Consider the following 14,141-nt stretch of genomic DNA (forward strand, 5'->3'; position numbering starts at 1 on the left):
TGGAGGGTCATGTCCTCCCTGTCCCTTGGGTCCCAACGTCCAGCTGTCTGCAGTGCAGTCACAGACAAGGCTGGCCTGGCTGTAAACCAGGCAACAGAATCCACTAAGTCACTGCAGGCTCTGAGCCCCGCATGCCACTGCTGGTGCCCACTCTCCAGGTCTGCACTGGTGGGGACATAATGATGACCTCTGAATTATTCTGGCCAATTGAAAGGGCCTTAGGAAGGGCCACGTGTGTCTAAATTCACCTTTGTGGATCAACACAGCCAACCCTTTTGATTTGGGCTGGCAAGACAAACAGGTCTTAGCAGTCACCGTTCTTATTGATAAGCAACCAATAACTACCTATTGATCATAAACTCCAGCTGATGCCTGGGTCTGTTTCTGATTAATGAACAAGGAATAAACAGGCCCCTCATTAATTGTACTATTTGTAGATAGAGGTTTTTAAAACAGGGGCTCCACAGAGGGAAAATAATAATCATAGCTGTTGCACATAGGGTGCCTACTGTGTGCCCGGAAATGGTGTCAACACTTCCCATCAGTTACTCGTGTCCTCTTCAAGCAGACTGTGCAAGGGGGCTGGGTGTGAAGCGCACACCTGTGAACCCAGCTTCTTGGGAGGCTGAGGCAGGAGTTTGAAGCCAGCCTGGGCAACTGAGCAAGACCCTATCTCAAAATAAAATACAAAGGACAGGCAGGTGGCGCACGCCTGTAATCTCAGTGATTCTGGAGGCCAAGTCACAAGTTTGAGGCCAGCCTCAGTAACTGGCAAGGCCTTAAGCAACTTAGTGAGACTCAGTCTCAAAAAAAAAAAATAAATAAATAAAAGAGTGGGGCTGGAGACATAGCTTGGTGGTAAACCACCCCTGGGTTCAATCCCCAGTGCCAAATAAATAAATTAATTAAATAGAAAGGGCTGGGGATATAGCTCAGTATAGAGTGCTTCTGAGGATGCATGAGACCCTGAGTTCAATCCCCAGTACTGCAAAATACGTGAATGAATGAATAAATAAATAAATAAGGGAGGACACTGAGGCTTAGAGGGGACAATGAAGGGGCCACATGGCCGCTCCTGGCCTCTGCTCTTGCTTCTTGACTGTGCAGCCTCCTCAGGAAGGTGATCCCCGTGCTGCCAGGGGCTGTCAGGGTGCTGGGCACTGGGAACCAGGCACAGAAGAAATAGAGGGGGTCCTTGTCCCTGAGGGGAGGAGGAAGGGCATCTGGACAGGACACATTCTCCAAGGTCCCTTGGGTATATATCCAGCTGCGGGCTCAGCGGGGTACAGGGCCCGCCTACTGGTTAGGAACGGGTTTGTTGTTGGAGCCTCTGGCCTGCCTTGCGTCACCGTCACTAGCTTTGTCCTCGTGGGGCCCTGGTGATGCTGGCTGAGCAAACACCTCCTGACGTGGAACCCGCCACCATGTACTCAAAACCAAGGTTCAAGTTCGGGGGACTCTAGGTTTGGGGAAGTGGGGGAAGGGCAGCACTATGGGATTACAACATTGTTTCTCATGGGACCTGGGAGCGGATTCCACCCCCCCTCCTCCAAAAAAAAGATTGACTTTGGGATCAGAACCTGCCAGCAGCAGAGGAGGCCTGAGAGAGTGGGCCCGGGCGTGCCCCTCGCAGGCCAGCCAGGTGCACACACTTTGTAGCATCTGTTTTAAGTAGGACCCCAGCATTGCACTTGCTGGGGTTGTAGCTCAGTGGTAGAGCACTTTGGTACTTGCCTAGGCTGCCTATGACCTGGATTTTGTCCCCAACACCATAAAAGAAAGAAACAAAACCACACACACACATGCACACACACACACACACACACACCCCAAACCCTTATTCTTTAGAGATTCATACTAAAGAACCGATAAGAAAACCAACAGGGTATCTGGATGTGTTTTAAAATAATCAGCAGGGACTGAGGTGTGATGGCAAGCACCTGTAGTCTCAGCTGCTTGGGAGGCGGAGGAGGGCATCACTTGAGTCCAGGATCTCCAAGACTGCGTGGGCAACACAGGGAGACCCCAGGTTCAAAAGGAATATGAAAGAGCGGATGGGAGCCCTGCCTGGCTGGGAAATCGCTGAACCTGAGTTTTGGTTGTATCAGCCTTTATTACATTATTCTCATTAACTTTTTAAAAGTTTGAAGTTTTTCATAAAAAGATATTTTTAGAAGAAAAACAAATCTCTTAGTGATGAAAAAATATTGCATGCATCTTTTAAGTTTCCTTATTCTTAAAAATGTCTTCTCAGTAGGCACAATATTTGATTAAAATTGGGAAAGAATTCGAAAAAAAAAAAATCCCCAACAGAGCTTGAGAAGCATTATTCTAGTTTCGGAGTCGGATACTGGGATATTTTTGGCCTCCAGGGAATGAAGACTCCAGCTCCCCAGGGTCCAGGTTCACTGGCTCCTTATTAATAGCTGTCCCTGGGAGCTGCAGTCTGAGGGGAGGAGAGAGGTGGACCGCGGGAGCAGAACGAAAGCTCCCTGGCGCGCACGCGTTGCCGGCAGCACGGCTCAAGACCCACCGCGCGTCCAGCCCGGGACAGGTGAACGCGGCGCCGCGGCGCTCCCACGGACGCCGTCCCCGCCCTGCCTCGCCTAGCCTGCGGGTGGCACCAAGGCGGAGCGCGGGGAGGGGCGCACCGTCAAGGACGCAGAGCCTTCGCAACAGACAGGGCGCAGGGCCAATCCGAGCGGGGCGCGCACGAGGGCACTGAGTGAGGGAGGAAGTGACCTTGAGGCGGGGACCTGCCATCGCTGGGGTTCCAGGGAGAGGACGGAAGGGCATTTGAGGTGAGCGGCAAGCTGCAAAGGCCCACGAGTAGGGAGAGGAGGGCAGTTGTGCCCTAGCCCTGACCACCTGCCTCTTTGGGCCCAGAAATAAGCAGGAGAGGAAACTTCCAACTTCAATCTCAAAGACATGCAAATTAAAAGAAGGACGGATTTCCCCCGTACTTTTGCCTTTTTAGGGTTCACAAAGATTCGAAGAATCGATCATTGAGTCAAGGCCCATTCCCACGCGCAGACGGAGGAATGGATGTTAGGAAACAGATAGGCAAGTGGCACCCTAATATCGCACGCGCCTGGGTGCTTCACTTCTAGGGATCGGTTCTCCAGGAGAACCAGGCGCTCAGAAAAGGACGCCAATGGCTTTGTAAGTTTTACTTGCACTTGCGGTGGTGCAGAAGGGGGGACACTCAATGTCCGTTGGGGGCCGGTCGAATGCATCACAGTATATCATCTAAAGAAGTACGGCCCAGCCGGTAAAAGGAGCAGGTTGTCTATGTGCCCCCACAGAGAACTATGTCCACGACAGTGACCAACATATCGTCTCCCCTTCATTTGAAACAACGAGCGTGGAACACGCAGCAGCAGTTAGCTGCAGCGGGGGGGCGGTGCTGCGCGAGGCTCAACCCAGAACTTTCATTTTCTCTTCTAAACCCTTCAGCTTAACGGCCGCAGAGGAAGATGGAGGCAAACTCAGTCTCCGTAACCAGGAGTGATAGACTTCTGAGAGTGCAGGTTTTGTTCAAAAAAATCAGTGCATTTATGGAGCAGCTGCTGTATGCAGAGCCCGTAGCTCGAGCCCAGGAGCAGTAGGAGCCCGGGAAGGTGGCTCACCGGGCTGATGTCCGCTCTGCCCCCCCCTGGCTGACCCTCTGCTGCCTTTCCCCTAAACCTAGAAGCCTGACATCCGCTAGACACCCGGCCCTCTCCGGAGGGGTCACACTGCACCGGGCTTCAGTCACTCCGTTCCTGGCTTCTATCATGTTCTAGACGCAGGAATAGTGATAATTGTATCTATTTGATGTGGATGGCACTCAGGGCCTCGCACATGCTGAGCACGCGCCCTACCACGGAGGAGCTACACCCCTAACCCCCAATTGTTTCCCCAGGTCTTCCCCAAGTCCTTCAAGGGAGGCATTTTGGCCCCGCTGGATGAGGAGCAGCACATTAGCGCGTAGGCTCCAAGAGCCAGGTCCGAATTGGGGCGTGGGCTCTCTTCTCATTTATCAGCCGTGGGATCTTGGGCAAGTCAGTCATTCTTTCTCTGTTCGGACTCCTTTTCTGTAAAAAGGGGTGGGAGGTAAACAGCATCAGCCCCGCAGGGGTGCCTGGAGGACCACGGGGCAATGCCTATAAACCGCGGGCATAATAAGCCGGGCACGGCGCTAAGTGCTTTCCTGTGCACGGCCCTAATGAGCTGCCCATCTGACAGACGAGGAAGCCGAGGCTGGCGAGGCGAGGAGGCTCGTCCCGGACCCGTGCTGTTAGAGGCTGCGGTGGCGTGCACGCGCCGGCCTCAGTTTCCTCGCCGCCCCCTCCCCTCGGCGCCCCGCCCCGACGCCCCGCCCCGCCCAGGCCCCGCCCCCGCCCCGCCGGGCGCTGGGAGCCGCCTGCCCGCCCGCGCCGCAGCCCGGCAGCCTCAGCCAATCGGCGGCGGCCGGCGGCGGAGCGATCGGCCTCGCCCGCGGCCCTCCGCCTCCGGCGCCCGCTGGCCGCTCACTCATTCCGCCGCCGTCGCGCCGCCGTCCGCCGACTCGGTAAGGCCCGGGCGCGGGCGCGCGCGGGGAGGCTGCGGCGCCGCCCTGCGGGCCGCGGCGGACTGGGCGCCCCTGGGGGCGCGCGAGGGCTGCCGGGACGCGGGCGCGGGGCCGCTGCGGGGTGGACAGGCGGGGAACCCCAGCGCGGTCCTCGGATGGCGGGGCTCGCGGAGAGCTCCAACCTGGGACGCAGCTGAGCCCCCACCTTGCTCAGTGGCTGCGGTCTGGGGTCCGCGCGGGTGGGTCTGTCCGCAGCGGGAGTGATGCTCGGCCCCTGGCACTTGGCAGGACACCTCCAGCCCGGGGCCAGTGGCGCCGCTGGCCAGTGTCTACCGTCGCTCTGTTTCTCCAGCCCGCGATTGGATTGGGTCTGGGGTCTGCGCGAGGGTCGGTCTGCGGGCGGCCGAGGCTCGAGAAGCAGCGGGAGGGATGCTCTGCTCCCAGGACTTGCGGGATGCCTTTGACCCGGGGCAGAGGTGGGGCCACCAGCTCCTTCTCCCCTCCCGACTTCGCGAATGAATTGGGTCTGGGGTCCACCCAGGGTCGGTCAGTCGGCGGGCAGGTAGAGTGCTACAGCGGGAAGGATGCCTGGCCGGGACCCTTGGCGGGCTGCCTCCGCCCCCTCCCCGCATCGGTCCCCGCAGCCCCTCTCCCCGCGCCCACCCCTTCCCGGTCAGTGCAGCCGTCAGGACACGCCCTTGGCGCAGGGACTCTCCGCGCGGTGCTACGGCCGGAGTGAACGGGACTGGGTCCGACATGTGAGCGCCTCCCACCCTCCACTCTGCGTTGAGGGGTCAAGGGCAGGTGGGTGCTGAGAGGTTGCCCAAGGTCGTGCCAGGCGTGGAGGCCGCCGACCTGGGAGGGTGGGGGGCGACACGTGACCAGGCCTCTGCGAACTTGGCCCTCGAGCCCGACGGCGCGGTCGGGCCCTCGGAGCAGCCCCCTGCTCCGCACCACCGCCAGGGCAGCCAGCAGCCGGTTCCTTTCGTTTTGTTGGGGCAGGCCGAGGGTCAGCGGCTTTGTGATGTAAATCACAAAGCCTGGCTTTCGTTAGAGAAAGAGGAGGGATGATTTTTCTATTAACCTTCACAAGAGTTAAACACTACAAGTAATTACTGGATTAAATACAGAACAAACTTAATATTCCCAGCTCCAGGCATGGAATATTAAGTTTGTTCTGTATTTAAGGGAAAGTAGTAACTTTGTTAAGTTACCAAACAAAATGAAAATGAATTCAACCTTTTGAAACGTGTATTTTGTTACACAATTTTCTTCCACGGGCGTCTGGTTTCTGGTCATTCCAGATATTCAAGCATGTTTATTTCCGTCAAAGCCACAAGCTAAGTGAATTAAAAAAAAAAAAAAAAAAAAAGGCTGAGTAGCACTGGCTTTCCCACTGTGCCAGCAACATCCACCTTTCAGAATTATCGGAAGACCAGCTGCCTGAGTAAGGAAGTCAGAAACGTGAGCGAAACGCGAGCCACTGTGCGGGTGAGAATGCTGTGGTGGAGGCCAGCGGCTAGGTTAAGGGGGTCTGGGCACCATCAGCATTCAGAGTTGGTTCTTTGGGTTGGTTTTGCCTTAATACCAGGAGCCAGCGGGCTCTTTTTCACATGTAAATTGCTGTTTCTTTCCTACAAAGCATTGCTGGACTTGATTTTGCACTTGAATTCCATCTTACAGACGCTGGAACCACACGGGGCCAGGTATTAGGAGCGCACATACTTTGTGTTAAAGTGGTGGCTATTGGCATCATGCACAGGCCCCTGAAAACAAGCCACTTAACCTGGAGATGAAGGGAATTAAACCAGCGTCCCTTCCGTTGCTGCTGCTGCTGCTGCGCTCTTGGCCGTGGCCCCAGACCAGTGGTCACCGAGCGGTCAGAACTGGGTCTGCAGGGAGTCTTGGGGCACTGGCCAGCGCTTACCCAATACTGGCCCCGTGCTCATTCATAAAAACACCGTTAAGTTTTACTTGGGCTTCGCATTGAACCCCTTTCAGACCTGCTCTGGGCTTGTGTGGGCACGGTGCCAGGTGGCTGTTTTGCTGGATGCGGCATCTGACAAACGGAGCTCGTAACTGTCCCGGGATTGAACACCGAAGGGCTCGGCCTCCCCCCGGAGAGGTGCATTGCATTTCGCATGCTGTCGCTGGGATGGCAGCGGCCACCCGCCTCGCTCCGGAAGGTCTCCGTGGGCATGGCCGGTGGAACAGGATCTGAGCGCCGGGACGCGCCAGTCCGGGGGCGGGGCTCCGGGTAACCTTTCCCCTACTTTTCTCAGTCGTCACGTGACGCCTGCCCGCGGGTGGGGGAAGGGGCGGGGCTTGGAAGCCGCAGTTGCTGGCGGTGCCCTTCCGAGGACGAGGACGCGCTCCAGGCGCTCTAATGAACGTCTTGCAGGAATCTAAGGGCGGTGGGAAGGTGGCGCCTTGGGAGGCAGAAACGGTGCCTGATCAGGCCCGGGCCGCTTCTGCACTTTGATCGTTTGCATTTTTTGCTTTTGCTGGAAAACTGTTTAGTCACTCTGCATGGTTATTATTGGCAGGCCAGAGTTCTGTGGTTGGTGGAAGCCTGAACTTCCCGGAAGAATTGGTGCTTTAAGAATAAAATGGTGATTCCAAGGTGAAATGTTTAAGTGCCGCGTCAAATCCCACCTACTCCAGAGGCTGAGGCTGGAGGCTCTCTTGAGCCCAGGATTCAGGACCAGCCTGGGCAACCGAGCCAGACCCCCTTCCCCCCAAAAAATAAAGAAAAGAAAGGAGGGGGCGTACTTGAGAAGTGGAGCACTGCTTAGTTAGCATGCATGAGGCTTGGAAAAGAAAGATCATCTCAGGCTTGAATCAGGCTTCAGGTCTCAACCGTCTTAGGCTGGTTTATGCCAGTCTTGATCTTTTCTTGCAAGGATTTTTTTGTTTTAAAAATAAGCAATACAGGCACGTGATGCAAAGTTAGAAAGGCCCAATTGGGAATAGAGTGCAAGTAGCCCCTCAGTGCAGTGCACAGATGTCCAGCATTAACATGCTCTTTGATACAGAAATTGTCTAGACAATTTGGTTTTAAAAATATTTGTTACCTAATGCAAGTACGGAATTTGTTCCACTTGTTTATTTCAAATATTTGTTGCTGTTTGTAACCTTCAGCTTTAACCCTGTGCAAATATTGAGTGGACACCGGGTTCCCACAGGCTGAGGCCAGCATGCCCTGTTTGGGTAATGTGGCAGACCCAGTTATGAGCAATGTCCACCTTTGCCTTTCTTTTTGTGTGGGTTGTGCTTACGTCCAGGAATGTTTTTGAAAGTTAATAATGAAGTCGACTGCCGTGACCCGAGTGTCCCCCTCACTAGGGTGATTGCCATCTTGGCAGTCTGGGACATCAGTGGCTACTATTTGGTTCCCTGAGAATCATGGGACAGGGAGCTCCTTAGGTAACAAGAAGAGGAGTGGGACATACTCCTGATGCTGGGGATTTATGGTACCCGTTCCTGGATCCTGAGGGTTATCTTGGAGCCTCTGTCCCCTGACTCCCAAACCTGTGGTTGGGACTTAAGTCCTGCTCCTCCTGCACACCCGCTGTCCTTGGTGTTTCCATGACCCAGGGCAGGCCTGCAGGCCTTTGTTGAGGAAGGACAGAATGTCGGTGCTCCCTTTCTCCCCTGGGTGCTGCAGCCTCCCAACATCATGGGGCTCCTTTGGGGGCACTGTGAGTTCTGTTTGCACCCCTGGAAGTTCCTGAGACGGAACCTTCCTTCATGTGGTCAGGACTTCTGGACCTGAGACCAGCAGCCCGCCCCTTCCCCACACCCTCTGCTCCCAAATGCTGGCTTCCTCTGGGCTCTCGGGCTCTCGGGCAGTTGCCTCATGCAGAACATTCTGGGTCATAAGTGCCACAAGGACGGGGACATTGGGCGACCCCTCTCTTTAGAATACCTCACCCCAAACTAAAAAGGCAACACATGTGTTAAGGTAAACACAGAGTAACCTTAATTTTAAGACATAGTCACATGCCGTAACTCAAACTTTGGCTTTTTATGAAATTATTATTCTTTCGTGTAAAGAGTCACCTCTAATTTTCCAAGTGTTAGCTTCTTTAGCATCCTGAAGAAGTCCCACTCCCCAGAGGTTTGTGTTTTCTCCTCCTCGCCACGCACGCCCCGTATGACACAGGGGGACCATGAAGGTGTGCTGGAAGAAATCGACTAACTGCTGGCAGTGGAGTGTCCACGTGAGAAAAGGGGCCGTGGCGGCCAGTGTGGCAGGGAGGTCTGGCCCCAGGTGGGAGCTGCCAGCAGGTTCTGAGGGCCGTGGGCAACCCGCAGCCCCCACTGGAAAGGTGCTGCACACGTTCTTGCGTTGAAGACCTGACGCACGCGGGCGGGTGCGTGGCCCTCTTGTGGCTTCTGTGTGATGGGGTGCTGGGCTCACCTGGTGTGCCAGGGACGGTGGCCGAGAGCAGATGACATCTGTGCAAGACCCTGTGTCTGAGGAAGTGGTAGAGCAGGAGTTCCAACCCAGATCTGCGCTGTCCCTCCCTGTCCTGCACTGCTCTAGATCACTGGCAGCCCGGGGCACGCCCAGCACGCGCCAGACTCAGGGAACTGCAGGTCAGAGTGGGCTCCGGGGCCTTGGTTCCCCCATCTAAGGGTCAGTGAGTTCTAGGAGGTTCCAAGGAGAGACCAGACGTGGAAACAGTTTGTGCATGTGAACTACTGGGGAGCCCCTCCTGAGCGGGGCTGCGCTGCACAGTGGCGTGAAAGCCATACACTTCAGTAGAAGCTGCACTTGGCATTGAGTTTGGATCTCCTCCTGGACTAGTGATGGGTGGTACAGTGCCTGCCATCCTGGCCGTGGCAGGGGGCCGGCCAGCAGCAGGGGTTCCGCACGGTTCCCTCTTGCAGACCTTTCAACCTGCCGTGGGCTTGTTGGGCACCCCCCACCCGGTAAATTGGAGCCTCCATAAATACAGACCCTGGCAACCAGCCTTGGGTCTGTTGGTGGGTGTTATGGACACAATTGTGTTCTGCTCTCGGTTACACCTTGTATGCAAAGGTGAGGAATGTGTGTATGAAATCGTCCTTGTAGCTTTAGGGACATTTGTGAGAACAATATCCTGGTAGAGAGGTTTGGGATCTCTCTCCTTTTTTTTTTTTTTTTAACTGGGGATTGAACCCCAGAGACACTCTATCACTGAGCTACAGCTTTCGCCTTTTCTTCAATTTTAATATTGATCCAGCCTTGTGAGGTTACCGAAGCTGGCCTTGAACTTGCAATCCTCCTGCCTCAGCCTCCCCAGTCCCTGGGATCACAACCATGGCTGGTGTACCTGGCTGGGTGTTTTATCGAAGTGTGGTCCTGCGTGGCTTCCCCTCATTCTTCTTTGCTAAGATCCCATTTCTCTGTATTTATTTGATTGACCACTTCCTGCTGCTGTGTGTGTCCTATTGATGAGCACTGAACTTGAGTTTGCCTTATTTCTACAGTCCTTGGGTGGGTGGGAGCTGTGTTGCTTCTGAGAGCTGTTGACAAAACCGCGATGATGTGTCTTCTCACATGGACTGACCCCTCCTATTTACCCTATCAACGTGAAGGATTTTCTACGGTGTGTGTCGCTGCAGGAAGTTCACTGTAGGAAGTTCACGTAGGGTCAGTTTAAATAATGCAAATGTTGGATGCTCAGTCACGAAACTTTGTAAGGGAAGCTCCTTGGTGTGGTTCAGATGTGGCTTGTCCCCACCAAAACTCATATTGAAATGTGGTCTGTGTAGCTGTGTTTGAACATGGGGCCTTCAAGAGCACGTTAGCCTCTCTCATTACACTGGATTAGTTTTCACCAGAGTGGATTGTTATAAAGGGGTCAGTTCCTTTGTCCCCTCCCTCTTTTCTGCATGTGCCCACCTGCCACTCTCACAACCCTCCCACCAATGAGATGCCATCCGCCCTCATTCATGACAGCAGGAGACCCACACGGTCAGATTAGGCTACCTGATCTCAAATTTCCCAGCCTCCACAATTGTGAGTCAAATAAACCTCTTTACAAATTATCCAGTCTCAGGTATTCTGTCATAGCCACAGAAAACAGACTGAGACATTTTCACCACTTTTACCCGAGACCCACTCAAAGACATCAGGTGAGTTTTGAGTCTCACATCCTTGTTCCCAAGGCGTGTCGGTCAGATGTGGGGAGGGATGTTTCTGTGTGTGCACTCACTCACTGAAGAAGTACAAGAAGTACAAGATGACTGAGACGCACATCTGTGTGTGAGGAAGGACACTCTTGGGAGTGCGGAGGGTGTGTTCCCTCCCGCCCCCGCCGGCAGGAGCTGGGGGTTTATTTTTCCTCCCATCATTGCTGGTTCTTGTCTGCTCCCCACTTCAGAAGAGGCCTGGCCCTTGCTGCACAGCCATGCCCGGCCTGGGACAACCCTGGGCAGGCGTTAGCTTTCCAGAGCCTTCCTGGCCCTTTCCACGCGTCTCTGGGTAGCAGTGCAGGGGCCAGCCTGAGTTGCCCTGGGGGGTGTGCCTTCTCCCCTGAGCCTCCCCCCCAGCAGGGAGCCCTGGGCCACCCGCACTGTGGGGGATGTGCCTAGGTGGCCGCCCTGCCTTTCCCCACAGGCCACCTGCCGCCTGCTGCAGCTTCCTGGGGGGGGGGCAGGCAGGCCTGTCCCTGGGCCCAGCTGGCGGCCGCCCTGTGGCTGACCTTTCCTGGGGGATGCCCAACACGTTGTTTACTGCTGGCCAAGGTAGGTGACGGGCTACTGGGCTTCAGTGGAGGGCAGAGCTCGCTCCCGTGTGCCCAGGAGTTACGCAATCCTAGCGGGGAGGCGGGACACAGGAATCGCTGTGGAGCTGGCGCGGAGGTGTCTGATGTCACCGTAGTTTTACTGGTGTCTGTGATGCATCCTTCTGGTTACAGGGGTGACCTGTTTCCACATGTGTTGTGACTTCAGGAATCTCAATAGATCTGTGTAGCGGCCCCTTCTCGACCTCGGTAGGTAGGAGCACGCCCTTCTCGGGTGATCCTCTTCTCCTGGCTGTGACCCTGGGCATGTTTCTGACATTTAAACCTCGGACTTTCTCATTAATAAGTGGGTTACACTAGTAACCATTGCCTAGGCTTCTAGGGAGTGTTGCAGGTCAACATATTAATAAAAAATATGCCATTGTCCAGCACGTGCCAGGTAGTTTGGTAAAAGGAAGTTTCTGGGGTTTTTTTGTTTTTATTTTCAGTACCGGGGATTGAACCCAGGCCTCATGCATGCTAAAGAACTCTGCCACAGAGTTAAATACCCAGTCCCCACTTTAAAATATTCTTTAAATTTTGAGACAGGATCTCACTATTTTATGGAGGCTGGCCTCGACTTACAATCCTCCTGCCTCATCCTCCCAGAGGCTGGGATTGCCGGTGTGCACCATCACACCCTCCTATATATTCTATTGTTGTTGTTAAAAGCACAAAAACAGACCTGTGCCCCCTGGGTAGGCCTCCCTCCTCCTACCTGTTTTTCCCTCTACCTCCCCACCCACCTGTCCGCATTGTGTGCTGACTGCCAGGCTGTGTTGAAACACTTTGGTGAGCATGGAATTTACGCACATAATTTGGTTGCTGTAAAGACCATTTTCTTGGAAGCCTGTTGTCCTGTAGCGGGTTTGCGTTTTATTTACGAGACCCAGGCCGTTTCCACACCCCGGTTCTCCTGGCAGGGCACTGTGCCTCGTCCTGCCCTTCCACTCCTTTCTACCGGGGCCTTCAAGGATGGCAGCAGCCACTCTGAGGGCCTAGGTCTCCGCCTGCAGGACAGGGGCCTGGCATGAGGGTGGCGGGTGCCCACGTGGCTAGTGTCAGGATTCGCAGCCTTGGCTCCTGAGGGAAGAGGTCTCTGTGAAGAGGAATCCAGTGGCCACGTTCCAACAGCAAAGCGCCCAGCCGTTTGTTGGCTGTGGCTCAGGCCGGCGGCAGGTGGGGACGTGAGGGTGCAGGCAGTGTTGCTGGAGCGAGCAGGACGCATCCCAGGTCCTCGTGGCTTGGTTCCGAGAAGGAGCAAGCGTGGCATTCTGGAGAACTCCTGGGAGGTTGAACTCCCGAGTGGCCAGCGGTGACTTGCAGGACTCTTGCGCTTTGGGAAGGTGGGTTGGGGGCGGCCAGGGCAGGTCCCAGGAGCAGGGAGTCGTCAGCTGGGTTGGGGAGAGGGGAACGGCAGCAGGAGCAGGGTCGTGACCCAGGGCCTGGCGAGGTGGAGGTGGCCAGGAGCCCGGCTTAGGGAGTGTGGGGGATACCCTGGAGCCTGTACCCCTGGGCTGGAGAGGTGAAGTTTTAAAGTCGTGATAAGTAGGTCACGTTCTCGGCCCGGCGTCTTATTTTGCATCTTGGCGGTGCTCTGGGAGCCGATTACTGTAAGGTGCTTAAGGCTCCGTGTGGACCTGGCGGTGAGTCTCTCCCTGAGGCCGCTGTAAGGCACGGAGGGGTCCGGGGGTCGGAGGGCGCCCAGGTGGGTTCCAGGCATGGAGGGTGAGAGCCCCTGCTCAGGTGGGGTTCTGGGTGGGCGGACCCCTCTGTGCCGCCTCCCGGGGTGCGTGTCCATGGAGGGACTGAGCGGCAGAGGTGAAAGCCAGGCCCAGGTGTCTCCTGAGTCTCAGAAATGGCTGTGGCCCTGCGGTGAGCACAGGCCCTTCTGCACCCCCCGCGCCAGGCCCAGCGGCGGAGGGGTTTCTGCCTCTGGCCTGTCGGATGCCTTTCTGACTTTCCCAGCAGCTGGTGGTCACTGTCACAGCACCCACTGCTGGTCTCACCCCGAGCCAGTCTGAGGACACAGGGCGAGAAGTGGCCTTGTGTCAGGAACAGTCCCTGGGGGCCCTTCCTGTGCCACCTGCCAGGCCTGCCTCTGGGGAGGAGCAGCCAGCCTGTTTGCCCAGAGGGTGCGTCGCGATGGCTCTGTCCCTGGTTTGGAATTCCGTCCAGGGCTAGAGTATTTCTGGAAGCCTTGCTCAAGGATTGGAGGGCACAGGTGAAGGGCAGCGGGAGGTCAGGCCCTCGCCGGCCTCTGTGTGTGGTTCCTTCTCGGTTTTCTTTCCAGTGTTTGTTTGTTCTTGCCGGTGGCCATCCTTGAACTTGGAGTGCAGGTGTACTCTCTGCCCCCCGGCTGGATCCCGTGGTCATGCTGAAACCTTGTCCCCAGAATACTGCCTCTCTCCACGCTGGGCCCAGTGTCTCAGAACTGGGGGCTGCAAACAGCTGTCCCTGAGGGTGACGCACACTGCTGTGGGCAGGTCTTCTGGGAAGTCCTGGGGGCTGGACCCTGGCTGTGCCAGCTGGTGTGGGGCGCGGGGCACGGGGCCCCGGGGGGGCATCATGCCTCCTGTCTCGGTAGGGTCCAGTGCCTGGGTTCAGCGCACCTGGAGAGTGGGCAGGGCAGGTTGGCTGCCCTGGTGAGGCAGGTGCCTCTGCCGGTCAGTGGGAGGAAAGCCGGGAGGGCGCAGACCTGTGGGAGGGGCGGTCAGTTTTCAGTCTTGCTGCCTCCTGGGGGCTCCGGCTCCAGCACCATGAGCTGGTGAGGGCGGCCCTGTCTGTGCGTCTGGTGACCTCAGCCAGGAGGA

General features: G+C 56.1%; 1 protein-coding gene across 3 annotated transcripts in view; it reads left to right on the top strand.

Annotated features, from left to right (window-relative positions):
- Positions 1–4,424: 4,424 nt before the first annotated feature.
- The window catches only part of Cpt1a (carnitine palmitoyltransferase 1A), a 50,177-nt gene continuing 40,460 nt past the window's right edge, over positions 4,425–14,141 (top strand). The window contains exon 1 of one of the 3 annotated variants that reach the window (XM_046444988.2): positions 4,425–4,552. The gene's annotated coding sequence lies outside the window, so the exon portion shown is untranslated. Of the gene's footprint in view, positions 4,553–5,336; positions 5,357–5,937; positions 6,044–14,141 lie in introns of those variants that run through there. The other 2 variants (XM_046444991.2, XM_046444990.2) reach the window with 2 other exon arrangements.

This window comes from Marmota monax, unplaced genomic scaffold (genome assembly GCF_021218885.2).
Source record: "Marmota monax isolate L192 unplaced genomic scaffold, Marmota_monax_Labrador192_F-V1.1 WCK01_AAM20220418_F8-fsc00038, whole genome shotgun sequence".
NCBI lineage: Eukaryota > Metazoa > Chordata > Mammalia > Rodentia > Sciuridae > Marmota > Marmota monax.